This window comes from Agelaius tricolor, unplaced genomic scaffold (assembly GCF_023055355.1).
Source record: "Agelaius tricolor isolate 1412-34295 unplaced genomic scaffold, bAgeTri1.0.p SCAF_3, whole genome shotgun sequence".
NCBI lineage: Eukaryota > Metazoa > Chordata > Aves > Passeriformes > Icteridae > Agelaius > Agelaius tricolor.
Genome location: NW_027269263.1, coordinates 3,352,313 through 3,367,494, shown reverse-complemented (window position 1 = coordinate 3,367,494; position 15,182 = coordinate 3,352,313). Strand labels below are relative to the sequence as shown.

General features: G+C 50.2%; 1 protein-coding gene across 2 annotated transcripts in view; it reads left to right on the top strand.

Moving 5' to 3' along the window:
- The window catches only part of CECR2 (CECR2 histone acetyl-lysine reader), a 146,462-nt gene that overhangs the window by 26,688 nt on the left and 104,592 nt on the right, over nucleotides 1–15,182 (top strand). Inside the window, exons 5-6 of one of the 2 annotated variants that reach the window (XM_071422184.1) lie at nucleotides 4,395–4,439; nucleotides 7,869–7,997. The gene's annotated coding sequence lies outside the window, so the exon portion shown is untranslated. The remainder of the gene's footprint in view (nucleotides 1–4,394; nucleotides 4,440–7,868; nucleotides 7,998–15,182) is intronic. The other variant, XM_071422185.1, reaches the window with a different exon arrangement.

Genomic DNA, 15,182 nt, shown 5'->3' with positions numbered 1-15,182 from the left:
ATATAAGGAGGAGGAGGAGGAGGCGGGCGAGGTTATAGAGAGCGGGACACGGGCAGCGGCGGGGGAGCGGGGCTGCCAAAAAAGCGGGGTCACTCAGGGAAAACCCCCCCAGATCTTTAACCCATCAGTGCCTGACAGCGAGGGCATCTCTGGGGGTTTGTCTGTGCAGCCGTGCCGCGTTCCCTGGCGCTCACATTTAGCTTTTAAATACCCTGGGAGAAGCGCATTCCTGGTGCAGGGAGACTCCGCGCCCTGCTCGCTGTCCCAGGAATACACACGGGCTTGGATATCTAATCCTGGTCTGCTACAGAGCCTTTAAATGCCCGCGACACTGCAAACTCTGCTCGCTAATGCCTTTACACCTGAGAAAACAGCAATTTGTACCTCGAAATGGTCTTGCCCGGTCTCTGCCGGCTCTGGGAATGGGGCAGGCATCAATCCAGGCGGCTGCACTGAGACACAGGGCTAAACTCCAGCCTGGGAAGCAAGTCAGGTGGAGGGGGATGGACTTCTAAAAAATCACAACAAATACAGTGATTTCAGCCTTTTATTTCACACAGTCCAAAGAACTGGAGTTTTAAACTACTTAAATTTAGGAGTTTAAAACCACTTAAAAGAGATGTTACATAAACAGCTTCCAGGGGAGAACAAAGTCCATTTGGTTTACTTTAGTCCAAAAATAAAATAATTTTAAATATTAAAACAAAAAGAAAGATCTTGTAAGTTAAGAACTATTGAAAACAACTCACAGCAGTCACAAAGATTGTTTTTGAGGCAGAGACAGTAGAGTCTGGTCAATAATATGTTAAATTTCATTAGCTGGCACAAGGGACTGAAAGCAGGGTGTTCAGGCTGCCCACCCTCCCCTCCCTGACTGTCCCAGCCAGACACCTGCCAGCTTTTCCTGCTCCCTTCCCTCTCTGCTGTCACTGAGATCAGCCCCAGCATCCATGCAGGGATCAGCCAGGGATCCCAAATACTCCCTGAGCCCTGTCCATGGCAGCATGGCCAGAGGGTGGCTGTGCCCCCTTGCCTGCTCCTCAGCAGGATGGGTATTCCTTGAGTCTCCAGATGATCCTGCTCCCAAAAAGGGAGATCACTGTAGTGGAAAGATGACCCAAATATGCTCAGCAGCAACTATTGGTTGATGAAAGCAGCTTGAGGGTGGGAGGTGTGAGGAGGGAAGCACATGGATGGTTCAGCAGGGACAGGAGTTCTGCTTCCAAATACCTTCAAGGGAGCAATATCAGGGAAGGAAGGGAATTGCTTTCATTTTCTTGTAGTAGTAAACCCCAGCATTAGTTCCATAAAACCGAGTTCAGCCCAGGCAGTTGGAAAACTGGCTCTATGGTGAGCAATTGGGTGCTAGAGACAGGTTCCCACTGTGGAGCACTGAGGGGGGTTAAAATGCTGTGTGAGGGATCTCAAATAGCTTAGAGCCAGGCAGGGGTCTTGGCAATGCCTGCCAGAGGGCATCAGAGATTTGTAGTGGTTCATCCTTTCAAATCACATTTGGAAAACACAACCAAAGTCCAGTGCTCAAACACTTCTTTGTGGCTTTTCCACATAAGCAATTGCAGACATTGCCAGGAGAGTTTTGTACAGATGTTGCAGGGGTTGGACTAGGAAATAAGCAGGTGTTTGAGATGCTTTGCTCTCTATTAAAATGTGGTGCGTGCTCTGAAAATAAAAAAATCCTGGTGAAATAGGACTACAGCTGCTTTTAGGTGGGATCTGTCTGGACATGAAAGGTGGAAAGAGGGAGAAGAGGACAACCAGGAGCCCCATCTGGGGGAGGATTGGGTTTGTCTAGTGCTTGCAGACAGCCAAAACCCTGGCTTCAGACTTTGCTGAGAACTGAGGTGTGGTATAGGAAGACTTGGCCTGTCTCAAGAACGAACAGGAATATTACAGTTGTCATTTCCACACCAACACCTCTCCCAGCTTCTTTGCATTCTTCCTGAGAACCAAGTAGCCTGTTTGGAGGTTTTGCAATAGCTCTGTGTCTGTCCACAGGAGCATGATTGCAGTTCCTGCCCAGTTTTGTGTGGCCCCTGGAACAATCTTCAGCTCCCTGGCTCTGGTCCCACGTGCTGTTCAGCCAGGCATCCCCTGCTCCTTCAAACAGCCCAGCTCTTCCTTGGTTTCTGGGCTGGTTCCTGGCCCCTACTGCCCTCTCAGCTGCTGCAGCTGTACCAGCAGTGTCCCAAAGCCCCTCTCCTGGGTGTGTCTGTGCAAGCTGCAGTTGTGCCCCTTCTTTTTACCCAGCTGCACCTCAGAGGCATCTGAAGCTTTAAATAGCTGGTGGCCAGCACTGGGTGCTCACAGCCAGTTCCCCCTGCCTCAGTTTCAGTTCCACGTGTGAGCTGCTTTCCTACAACCCTTTGGAGGCCCTTCAAGGTGACAGGTACCATTCCCAGAGCGTTTCCCCACCTCTCCCTCCTGCCTGTCCCCGCTGTGGCCACAGCTCCCACCAGCCTGCTCCTGGCAGCAGCAGCACAGGGAGAGTGGGCAGCTCTGGGGGTGCACGAAGGGGGAAGGACCCCAGAGGCAGCAGCAATGGGCCTGCAGATGTGTGGTTCTCACTTCATCTTTCTGCTGAGGTCCTGCAGAGTCCCTCCTGCTGCTGCGGAGGGTCAGCTTGCAGTGCAGTGTGCCCCTGCAGCTCCCACCCCCAGTTAAAGCCTGGCAGTGTGTGGGTGACAGCAGAAGCTAAAAAAGTGCTAAATCCAGCAGAGGCAAGGCCTAGGGGTGATGCAGTCCTGGCTGTGTTTTCTGTGGGGGAAACCCATTTTTGTGTGAGCCAAATGCAGAAACAAGAGCATTTCTGAGAGCACAGAGGGTGGGGCTGCCTTTTAGCTTCCTAGACTCTCTGAACATGTTGTAATCCAAGCTGCTTTCTGGAAATATCACTGTAAGGCCAGGAAGAGAGGAGTGGAGCTGGGAAATGTGTTCCTAGCTCACCAGTTAGCTATTCCTTCTGTGCCAGCTGCCTCATTTGTGAAATGGAACCAATTCCCTGCCTAGCTGTGATGGTTATTTGCTGTATTTTCTGGTGCAATAGCCATGGTCCCTGGGCCAGCAGCTGCTGCAAAGCAAGTCTGCATAAGAGACATCATCTATTTGGAGAGGCAAAGCATAAGGTGGGACAAGGGGCAGGAAAACAGCCAGAGCTGGGCAGGTGCACAGGTGGGTGAGGGCAGGCTCTGGAGAGTCCCTCCCTCTGCTGGGGCTGGGTGAGACCACAGAGCCAGTCCCTGCTCTGAAGCAGTCCCACTCTCTGGTTCATGCCTGAAAAATGCTAAGAACATGTAACAGTGCTAAGTGCTGTGAATTATTACTATGAATAGACTGTCCTGGGATGTTTGGGGTCATTAAAACCTCCCCACTGGAGTGCTACATAACCCCTGCTTTGGTCTGGCTGGGCACGGGTTGGTGTTTTTATTTCTTTCCTCCCCACTTTGTGCCCAGCCAGGCAAAACCGTGGAGCATTTCCCAGCCCAACAGGGACATCAGTGGGATCCCTGCAGCAGGGAGAATGCTGCTGTGCCCTGGGTCTTGCTGGCAGCATTGCTCCCCAGTGTACAGCCAAGTTCTGCTCACCCTCAAGGTGCCCCATGCCCCTTCAAAAGCCCTCCCTCCCCTTGGCTGCCTGACCATGTCTCAGGGCATCTGTTCTTCCACTCCTCCTCAGCTACATCCATAACTATCCAATGATTCAAAATGAATAAGACACTTGAGATGCCACAGGAGCAGGAGCTGCTGATGGAGAGAGCCAGGGAAAGGGCTAAATTCCCAGGTTAATGATGAATCACTCTGGGAGTGGAGTCATTGATTTGTAATCATTGCCTGGCTCCCAGATAGAATAGCCATGAATTCCTCTGACCAGCAACCGAGACAAGGTGCTTTGGGCTGTTCCCAGCACACCTGCAAAAGCTCAGATCCTGCTCACAATAGCAGGGGGGCTCACAGCTCCAGGAGCCAAAGAGTTCCATCAGCATCTGCCCTCTAAGAAGAGGGGCTCAGCAGTCAGCACACTGTCACTGCTGCTGCTGGAGCTCAGCATGCAGATAAATAAGAGAAACTGCATCATTTCCTTCCAGACTTCCACAGGTGCCCAATTCCCTGCTGCTGTCACCCCACCCTGCAGGCCTGGGAAGGGGAAGCACAAAACCAAGTGAGCTGGTGAGTGTTAACACCCCACTGCTCTGGGGGCAAACAGCAGCCTGCCAAGGGCTCCCAGGGCACGAGCTGAGAGCTTTGGGTGTTTGGGAAAGGGGCTCAGTGCCATCCAAGGCAGGTCCCAAGCTGACACCAAGCCTTCTGTGCAAAGATTCCCAGAGCCTCAAGTCTATTATTTGTATTCTTGTATTCTCTTCCTCTCCTACCCACAGGGACAAAAAGGAGAGCAGACTAGGTGACCAAAACATCCTGGATTAGTAAGTGTACTTGACTCTCTCTCTGGGGAATGACTTTAGGGAGGGTGAAGCCCAGTGCTACCATGGGAAGTGTTTTCTTGCTTTTTGTGTTAGTCATGTCAGGTTTCCTGCCCAACCTATGGTGTCTGTCCATCCCTAGGCTGTGCTGGGGGATGGATACACACGGGTTAGAGTGCTTTTGGAAGGATTCACCCTAGCATAAAAGCAGGCAAAATTCCTGTTCCTAGGAGCTATATTCCATATAAACATCCTCCCCACTCCCAGCCTCCTACTCCTCCCACCCAACTTCCCCAAACAGAACCAAAAGCCAACCGTGTCTCTGTCCTTATCCCTCCACCTCTGTCCCTGGGGTCCATCACAGAGGATCTGAGTTCATCTGTGGTCACTCTGCAGCTGTGAGCATCCCCCTGACCTCTGCCAGGACATCCTGTCTCTGCATGTCAGCCATCCCCTCATCTCCCTGCCTCTCCATTTCTCTGTGTCTGCATCACCCACAGGGCTCCACCATCACACACACCTCAAACACAATCAGTAAAATGTGCAAGGCCTTGCAGGGACACTGAACCATGTTTCTCTCTCTCTCTCTCTGACCCCAGCCTCTCATGGAAGTCTCACCAGAAGAGACATTTTACATTGCATCCCAGAGCTATCTTATACTCTAAGGCTCCAGAAATATTTTGGAAGAGAGGATAGCAAGGGCTGGGGAGCAGATCAGCAGATACACTGACCTTCAGCTGCTCAGGAGTCACCCCATTTTGCATGGTTTCTTTTCCTCCTGTGCATGAGACAAGCAAGTCAGCATTTAGAACGGGTTTATACTAAAAAATTAACAGTAGTGAGGAGCATTTGAGTTAAAACACGACTGGCCAAAAGTGCCTGTGTTGTAGCCAAGCTTCATCCTGCCTAGGCAAACATCCAAACTTTATTAAAGCCTTGAGATGTCAAAACAAGGCTTCTGCACAGTTCCCTTTAGAGGTACCTCCATGCACCATGCTGCAAATGCAGACACTGGCTTCCAGCCAGTCAGCACTAGCAGCCCTGCCAGCAAAACCTCATTCCCCCAAGCTCCTTAGGCAGGGCTGTGCTCTGCAGGGATTTGTGTTGCTCTCAGCTGTGGCAACACCTGAGCAACAGAGTTTAAAGCAAGGTGAAGGGTGCTCATCCCAGCAGGGTACACCCTAAACGGCAGAGCCCAGCCACTTGTGATGGTTACAGACAAAGCTCAGGGCATTTCTGGCATGCCTAGACTTGTTCATCCTGTTCTTCAGAGGCATTTCAGCCCAGCCCAACACACTCCTGTCCCCTCCCAGCCTTACCCTGCAGGTAGTGATTGGTACAATCTCACCTTTGGTTAAATCCCTGCATCTCCCTGAGAGATGCTCTTCCCCTAAAGCACTGCAGCACTGCCTGCCTCATCACAGCCAGCAGCCAAGTCCCCAGGGCACCCACCCTAACAGGGGGACAAAGGCATGGAGCACACAGCCAGGGCCACTTTTACAAGACCTTCAGCAATAAGCTGCAAATGAGATCACTGAACTCACAAAGTTCAGGCACAGACTGAGACTTTAAGGAGGCTTGTGGGGTCTTTGACCCAAACAGCCCATGTCTTTTGGTAGCCATGAGAATGCAGCTACTTTTCAGCCCACCCTAGGGGCTGAAACAAAGAGCTCAAGTCCACCTTGTTTTAATGCTGGTGAGCAAGCCTTGTCTCTTGACACTGCCAGCTCTGAGAGTGGCTCTGTGCTGTTCCCAGCTGTGGGAGCCAGCTCAGCTGCAGGGCCCAGCCCACCCTGGCACCCCAGTGCACAGCCAGCACAGCCCTTCAGAGTGGCTGTTGGGGAGCCATTATTCACAGAATTCACAGAATGACCAGGTTGGAAGAGACCTCAAAGATCATCGAGTCCAACCCATCCCCAACACCTCAACCTGGCACCCAGTGCCGCATCCAGGCTTTGTTAAACACATCCAGGGATGGTGACTCCACCACTTCCTCGGGCAGCCATTCCAGAACTTTATCACTCTTTCTGTAAAAAACTTTTTCTTAATATCCAACCTATATTTCCCTTGGTGCAGCTTGAGGCTGTGTGCTCTGGTTCTGTCAGTGCTGCCTGGAGAAAGAGCCCAACCCCACCTGACTCCAACCACCTTTCAGGGAGCTGTAGAGAGTGATAAGGTCACCTCTGAGTCTCCTTTTCTCCAGGCTCACCATCTGCCTGAAATTCCACTTTCCCATGACCTCCTTCAGTTGGAGATTTTGGTGTGTGGCACAAGGGTGCAGGAATGCTGCTGCCCATTCCTGCTTCGAATTATAATCTGGGAGAGCTTCTTCCTTTCTGTTCTGCCTGACCAATATGTCCTCTGCAGACACAGGGTCAATCTTTCCTGCTGTGGTTTCACACTGCCAGTCAAAACTACAGGCACCATCAGGGATGTAGGCATAAATCAGGGTGTGACCTGTGAGGGCAGGCTCCATGGGGGAAGGCGAGCCTGGAGCTGGGGGTGGCCGAAGGCAGGGGTGGGGCAGTGACAGAGGTGCAGGCACACAGTCCCCAGGCAAGAAGAGCAGAGCAGGTCTGGGGATGGCAGCCAGGCTCAGGCACAGCCCAGTGACTGCCAGGCCAGCCCACGGTGACGAGACAGACCCAAGGTCAGCTCAGAGACTGAAGTCCACAGGCCAAGGTCCACACAAACAGGGTCCATGGCACAGCTGTAGGGGCAAGGCAGCCCAGCTGGGGAGCAAGGGCAAGACCTCAGCCAGCGAGCAGCCTGACAGGCCCTTACCAGGGCTTTTTTACAGAGCTTTCCTGCAGAGCTCTCTTGGACACCAGGCATTTGTGGGATTATCTAAGCCAGCCCTGAACCCAGGCAGTCAAGCCCCCAGGGGATGATCTCAGAGCCCTGGCAGCAGCTACCATGCTGTGTGAGCCTTCAGAAGGCAGGTGGAGATGCAAGGGATGAATATAATCTGCTGCCAATCCCCAGGCTGAGGCACCACAGCTCCTCAAATGCTGATGGAAACAGCAGTGGGCATTTTAAAGTGAAAGGTCTTTAGCAGACAACCCTCTGTCTTCTGCAGCAGTGAATTTCTCCACTTCTATAATGATAACATGGAAAGAATTTGGAAATTTGCTGTTAAGAAAGGGAGCAAATAGTGACATTGTAAGCTGCTTAAAAATAGCTGTTTTAACAAAGTTGTGAAACCGAGCTGGGGACAGAAGTCAGTGCAGTGCACAGGAGGGAGCACTGTCTCAGAGATAATATGTGTGTACTCAGACCTTCTTAAGCTAAAACAATATTCAGATTTTCACTCTGAAGAGGGAGAACTATCAGCCAAACCAAGCTTCTAACTGACCAGTGGTTCTGGTATTTTCTGTTTGTTCACCCTGCTATGAGTTGACCTGAACCAGATCCTGTCTGCTTCTCTTTCAGGTGTTCCAAACCCACTTGTGGGAGACAGCAGGAAAGATGAAACACTCAGCATCCTCACCAGTTCCTGAGCAGGAGAGATGGCTAGCAGCAACCAGCACCTTTTCTGGACCAAGATGATGATGTTTCAAGGTACAAAAGTGTGCTAGGCTCACATTTTAGCCTAAATAGCTGTAATTCACAGCATGGGATGGGGGCCAAAGAGAATTCACTGAGGCAGTCAGGCTCTCCAGCAAGCTGGCAGCTCCTTGGTCCACAGTGGAAATTAATCACTGAGCTCAGGGAAGCACATCTTAAATGAAAAAACCAAACAACACCAACTTTGCTGAGGCATCACCTTAAATGGAAAAATCAAACTATGCACATCCAGCCTGTTGGAATGACACTGTAATTAAAACTTAATGAAAAGTGCCATTTATCAATGAGCTTTATTAACCTTGTCTAAAACCATTTGGACAAATTAAAACTCCTCTTGGTCTTTTCCTGCCACACTCCTGCTAAAAGCGGCGAGTCACGAAACAAATCAATAATGCTGGCCACATTGGTTCTTTGTTCAGGGCAGGAGAAAGCCTTGCTGCTGGAAAGCTTCAGCTGGCATGGCTTCAGCCAGGGGGATGCTGCTCCTGGCCTGTGCCAGGGCCCCTGCTGGCAAGCCCCAGCAGAGATTGCCAGGGTACTTACACGGGCACATAAAGAATGCTCCCAGAAGCGCTGCGGGGACCAGCTGTCCCACCCTGGGGGACACTTCCAGGTTATTTGCATGAGCAGATATCAATCTATGCCCCAGAGAGCTCTGCCAAGGCCCCTGCTGGCACACAGCAGGGGCTGGGCCAGGGTACTCACCCAGCACAAGGGCTGCCACACACCCTGTGTGTGCCCCTTGCAGGGTGCTTCTGGCACTGCCCCTCCTGGGATCAGAACCACGCAGGGCCCTGCATCCCTGCTGGATCCCTTTTTGCTGTTCCTCAGCTCTGGAAAGCAGAAGCACTGCCAGACCCTGAGCTCTTCCCTCCCCTCACCCAGCTGTGTCTGTCCCTCTCCAGCCCCACGACAGCTGAGCAGCTCAGCACTGTGCCACCTGCTCCCCACCTCCAGCATATCCCCCTGCAAATCCCAGGCACAGCCTCCCCAGGGATGCTCAGAGCTTTGCCTCTAGTGCTTCACCCTCCTCCTGCAGGCCCCAGCCCCACTCAAGCTGTGTGCAGTGGCCAGGAAAGAAGTGGAAGCCTTGGATGGAACTAAATCCACCTGGCTGAGGCAGGCTCACACGGGTTGTTTGCCTTGTTTAGGCTGCAACCCTCGTGCTTGTCCTGGGGTCCTGCTGTGCCCTTCACTCCTCTGCTGTGCTTGGCAGCACTTGTGTGGAAACCACTGAGAGTGTGGATGTGGGGGGGTAACTCCAGTGGTTCTCACACAATCAAGCTGCCACCAGGCTGGGCCCTTTTTGGGTGCTGATAAACCCTTATTCTCTGTTCCAACCCAGGGGAATTGTGTCACTGGGCCAGCAGCCCTTCAGCAACTGCAGGTGGTACGTGCACAGTGCAGGGGTGTTCAAACAGGTAAAGCACTTTAAGAGAGAAAACATTTAGGAGCTTTCTCTTTGGAAGTGCGACTGCTGCAGCAGAGCCAGTGAAATCAACCTCTGGGAGAAATTAATAAAAGGAAAGTTTGCCTTTCTGCTTCCCACCTAGGTAGTTAAGCTGTGGAACTTGCTGGCCCAAGACATTTGTTTAAGGCAAAGGATTTTTTTTGCACCTTTTCATAAGTGCCCCACACAAGCCCTTATGGGGGTCAGGGCTCAGTGGACACCAACCCTCCAACCTTGCATTGCCCTTAGGACTGGTCAGGATTACAGGGGGCATATTTGATGCTCAGCAGTTTAAACAAAATAGAAAAACTGATTTGATAAGACTAACTCTTGCTCTCCTTTAGATCTTTGTTTTTGCATCATGGGCAGGGACACAAAAATCTTCTGTAGGTATGAGCAGGAGAGAGAGCATCCCTACTGATGAAACACTTCCCACACTCCACCGGGAAAGGTTGAATTCAGCTTTGGCAAACAGAGCTTGCATCACTAGCAGCCTTTGTTACTTTAATTATAGCTTTTAATATTGCCTATAAAAATGTTTGAGACCTGCTGAACTCTTTTCTGAATCCTGCTGAGACCCCTGGGCTCCATCACACATGGCAGAAGCACATTCCATAGGTAAATATGCACAGTGTGAAAAGGGACTGCCTCCAATTGCCCTCATATGATTTCTAATGTAATTGAATATCTCTGGTTTTCACACAATGAAACCCAGAGAGGAGTTCCCAGTGAATCTTTTTGAGCTGCTCATTCTTTCATGGAGCTTTATCAAGCTGCAACCACAATGACTTTTACCCAACTCTGTCTGGGGACTCTGCTTTTGTTTTTACTGTGGGTTCTGCTTCCTATTTGCATTTATAATTATAAATAAGTACTCTGTCTAGTGTCAAAAATAAGTTCTTGATGCTCTTACCTTTCCTGCACTTTGGGTTTGTCAGTTTTCTTGCAATAGCAATGCCAGTGTAGGAGATTGATCTGAAGTGTTAGTGAGCAACATTTGCCATGTTGATAAGTGCATATGAAGAGAAAAACCCCACTAAAGCCCCAGGCCTCCTGTTTAGTTTGCAGGGTTGCAGAACATAAAAATCCCTCCCTGTTTAATAAATTGAGCCAATGTAGTCCAGAGCAACTAAGAGACAGATGTGGAACCCTATGATGCCAGCACTACAGACTCCCTTTTCAAGCTAGAACAATACTTTAAAATGAACAATTCATTACTCAGATCTGTGAAAAGCAAATGAAGCTCAGCCTTTCCTAACCTTGACATTTTCCAGACTACTGGCCAAATCCATGGGTAGAACATTTCATGTTGGTAAAATAGAGGAAATAAGGCAAGAACTGTTTTCCTGCTGTCAGTCATGGTTTAAAATATAATAGGATAAAAGCTTTATTTTGTTTTAAGTGTTCGAGTCACCAAAGGAAGCAAATGCACATCTTGATTTTATACAGAACTTGCTCTGTAGGATGGCATTGTCTTTAAAGGTGGTTGAGCTTCCTGCTTTCTCCCTCTGTTTGAGGTGGGTTTTTTTAAAACAGTAGTTTCAAGGAATTTGTTTGCACTAATTCACTCTTCACAAACATTAAAGCCTTTCATTTATCTCTGAGATCCTTTGTCAAAGTTGTCTGGCTGTGAAGAGCATAAGAGTTTGCTTCTAACAGGAAAAAAGGTGTGCAGTTGTCTTGTCTGTGTGTCTCTGCAGGAAATGAGCCCAAGAATTGAACTGTGGCCTGGGTCAGTGTTTTGTGTTCCCTTGAGTGCAAGGCTTCTCCATTAAAGATTTTTCCCTTTCTTCTAACATGGTTTGTTAGCTTTCTAAAAGGAGACCTAAGGATGTGACTTAACCTTGCAGAAGGAAGGAAACCTCAAATTCAGGCTGTTCTCCCATTCTCAACTTAACAGCAAATCTTTGCAGAGGGTCCAGTATTCTTGCTAAGTCAATGCAGATTTTTTTTTTTATTGTGCATGGAAAATAGGGAAAGCTTGGCTATGTGTGAGTGTCCCTTGCTTTATGGAAAAAACATTTGCTTAATGACATCTTGCTTGTAAGTAAAACACAACAGCAACCTACATGATTTCAATCATTTCAGTCCAAAGGAGTATAAAATCCCCTTCTTCCCTCCCCACCTTTCTTAGGATGTGGGACAAAATCCTTGTTGATACACAGTGGAGGATTGGTCCCCATGGCAGGTGGCTGCTAAGGACTTCTGGGGGTGCTGGCTCTGGCCCTGGGATTGGGGTCCCCTGGGATGGAATGTAGGGCTCCCCATGTCCCAGTCTGGCCCCAACACCCTCCCTGACCCCTCATGGGATGGAAGGAGGTTTGGGGGGCTGGGGGTGGCAATGCCCTGGGCTGGAAGTTTTGGCCAGTGCCCAGAAGGGGGCTATGGATGGCAGTGAGACTTGTGCAAGGTGATCAGCAGGACAGAACTCCTCTTCTCTAAGGAACTACTGAACTGGGATCATTCAGCCTGGAGAAGGCTCTAGGGAGAAGTTATTGTGGCCTTTTAGTACTGAAATAGGTTTTTATAAGAAAGATAAAGATAGAACACATTTTTAGTGGGGTATGTTGTGATGGGACAAGCAGTACTGGTTTTAAACTAAGACTAAATTTAGACTAGATAGTAAGGAACAAGTTTTTTTATGATGAGGGTGGTGAAGCACTGGAACAGGTTGCACATGGAAGTTGTTGATTCCCCATCCCTGGAAACATTCAGGGTCAGGTTGGATTGGACTCTGAGCAGTATGATGTAGCTGAAGGTCTCCCTTGTCATTGCAGGGCAGCTGGAGCTGAAAAACCTTTAAAGGCCCCTCCCAACACAAACCTTTCTGTGGCTGTGTGACACACTCCCCTTCAGAGGGCTGGCTGGCCCAGAATGCTTTTCTGATATGGCTTATCTCTGCTGAATGACACCACAAAGTCCCAGAGTATGAGGCACTGTGCATTTCCATTTCTAATAGAGCCTAAAACTGGCCACGGTAAAGGCTTTATGGCTCTGAGTGTTCCCTGTCCTGATGCAGTCCCCAAAGACACAAACCAGAGGAAGGCTGAGTGAAAGCAAAGTGCAACCATTAGTAAGTTCATTCACCAGAAGGCTGTTTGCATGTCCTATTGCAATTGCTGCTCCACTTAGCCACTGCAGGCTGTTTGGGCTGCCAGGGTCTGCTCACTGCCATAACTTAACACCCTCTTTGCTGTGTGTTTGGTCCCTGCCCTGCCCAGTTCTGCCTGTTATGTGACATTTTCTGCCAAGCAGCGTTAGTGCATTAGCCACTTTTCAAATGATTGCTTCCCCATTGGGCAGGGTCTCTTCAGACAGGGGGATGGAGACCACGAGCCTCTCAGCTCCAAAGAGATTTTTCCTCTCTCCAGTTAGTGGTATTCCCTGAGCCCTGCTGATGAAAGACACAGATGTGTCTGCAGAGGAGGAGCTCTCAGTGCCTGCCTCATTCCCCAGAGCCCTCTTCAACCAGTTTGATGTCTAAGTGGAAGGGAAGAAAATAAGCTGACAGTGGGGTTACCACCCAGATGATTTTCTGAATTGATTAGCTGCTTTTTCACAGGTCTCAGAGCCGCACAAACAGCCACCTCCTTGGATCTCCCCAGCTAAGTAATGACCTGGGCTAGGAGAGCCCTAGAGAAAGACCAGCCATAATGATGTGCTGCTTCCTGTGAAAGAAACAAAGAAAAAGCCAGGGGAAAACAACAGGGAACTCAGTAACAGCTAGAAAGAGGCAAGGGAAATGCAGCTTGCAAGAGAGGTGAAAAAGAAACACCTTTCAGCAGTGGCTGAAATTTGTAGGTGAAGGGCTGGGCAGGCAAGGAAAAGACAGCTCAGACCACAACTTTTTGAGGTCAAGCCTCTGAGCACAGGGCAGGCTCCTCAGCAGCTGAAGGCCTTCTTTGGGTGTGTTATGATAGAGGTGATGTTGTAATAAAACCCAGATCCCTTTGAGCTGTCATGTTCTGGCCAGCCCACTGCCACATGTGGGACAGCCAGAGCAGCCTTAGAGCTCTGGCCACTACCTCCCTGACCAGCATCACCTCCTGCCCTGCACCCCAAACCTTCCCTGACCAGCACCACCTCCTGCCCTGCACCCCAAACCTTCCTGACAAGCATCACCCCTGCAGCCCAAACCTTCCTTGACCAGCATCACCCCCTGCCCTGCACCCCAAACCTTCCCTGACCAGCATCACCCCCTGCCCTGGGCTCCTGCACCCCAAACCTTCCCTGGCAGGCGATTTCAGCCCCGCTGGGCACGGTCCGTGCTGCAGAACCTCCCACCAGCGCTGCCCTCCATTCCCAGGCTGTTGCCGGGTGGGAACTGCAGGCAGCAGCGCTGGCTCTCGGTTGTCAGTCCGTCTGTCTGTCTGTCTGTCCGCGGTCTTGTGCCCCAATGGCAAAACCCTCTGGGATGTGCAAACGGGAGGGGCCAGGGCAGGGCAGGAGTGCCCAGCCCAGCAGCTGTAATTGCTCCGTTTCTCCCAACATTCCTGCTGGGGAAGGCTCTCCTTCAGCATCCTCGGGCAGCACCACTGAGAGGAATGAACTTAATAAGGAACCAAACACTTATTCCTGATTAAGATGCATCACGGGTGGGGAGGGAGGCTGAAGCCCCTGCAGAGCACTTTGGGGTCCATAAGTGTCCCCCAGAATGGCCCTGGGCAGAGTGCAGGCTGTGCCACGCTCTGCTGAGGTGGGTGAGTTGTGCAAGTGGGGGGGAGGCTTGGGCTGGCCTTTGAAGGATTTAGATCACACATTGAAAATCTGTCTTTGAATGGGAACAAATGGTCCAGCCTTCCTTATCTTTTACTCCTGCCTCCTTCTCATGGCATGGAATAATACAGATTAGAAGAATGCTGTGGAGCCTCCTCCCTCTGCTCTTTCCCATCTGTGCTGTGCTATCCTGACAGAGGTTTTTACCTTGACCACAAGGAAGGAAAAAAAACCCAACAAAACAAAAACAAAACAAAAAAACAAACACCAAAAAAACCCAAACCCCAAACAAAGCAAACAAACAAACAAAAAAACCACCAAAAAAACAAACAAAAAAACCAACAAAAAACCAAAACCAAAAACCCAAAAAAACAAACAAAAAACCCAAAAAACCAAACCCCAAACAAAAAAAAACCAAAAAAAACCCCCAAAAAACAAAAAACCCCCCACCAAAACCTAAACACAAAAAACAAACAAACAAACAAAAAAAATCCCAAAGAAACAAAGCTAGACATAAACCCTACAGCCCCTATATTTCCTCTGCAAGTGCCCCAGCCCAGAACTGCAGCCTGCTGCTCTCAGTGCCTCTAATTAGCTAAGCAAGGCAGGCACTCATTATTCCCACCTGGGTCACTCTGCAGCTGGGAAAGGGAGCCTTAACCCCCACATGGCTCCAGAATAAATAGGTGAGAGGTGGATTTGTGCCCTGTGCCAGCCCCTGCTGGCAGCAGGGCCCTGGGTGCCTTTGGGTGGTGGCGCTGGCAGGGATGTCCTGCAGGGAGGGTGGATGTGCTGGCACTGCTGCTCTGCAGAGACTGGAGGTGCTCTCAGCTCAGATTTGGAGAGGCACTTTGGGAGGGGCAGATATTTGTCCCAGCACTGCAATTTTAGCTGTTCTTGTGCTGTGAGTGCCTTGCTGGTGTGGCTCTGAGGGCAGATCTCTGTGGGGAGACAGGGAGGCTCTGGCACTGTATGGCTGCACTGACAGAGTTTGGCTTGACACTGATCTGCTG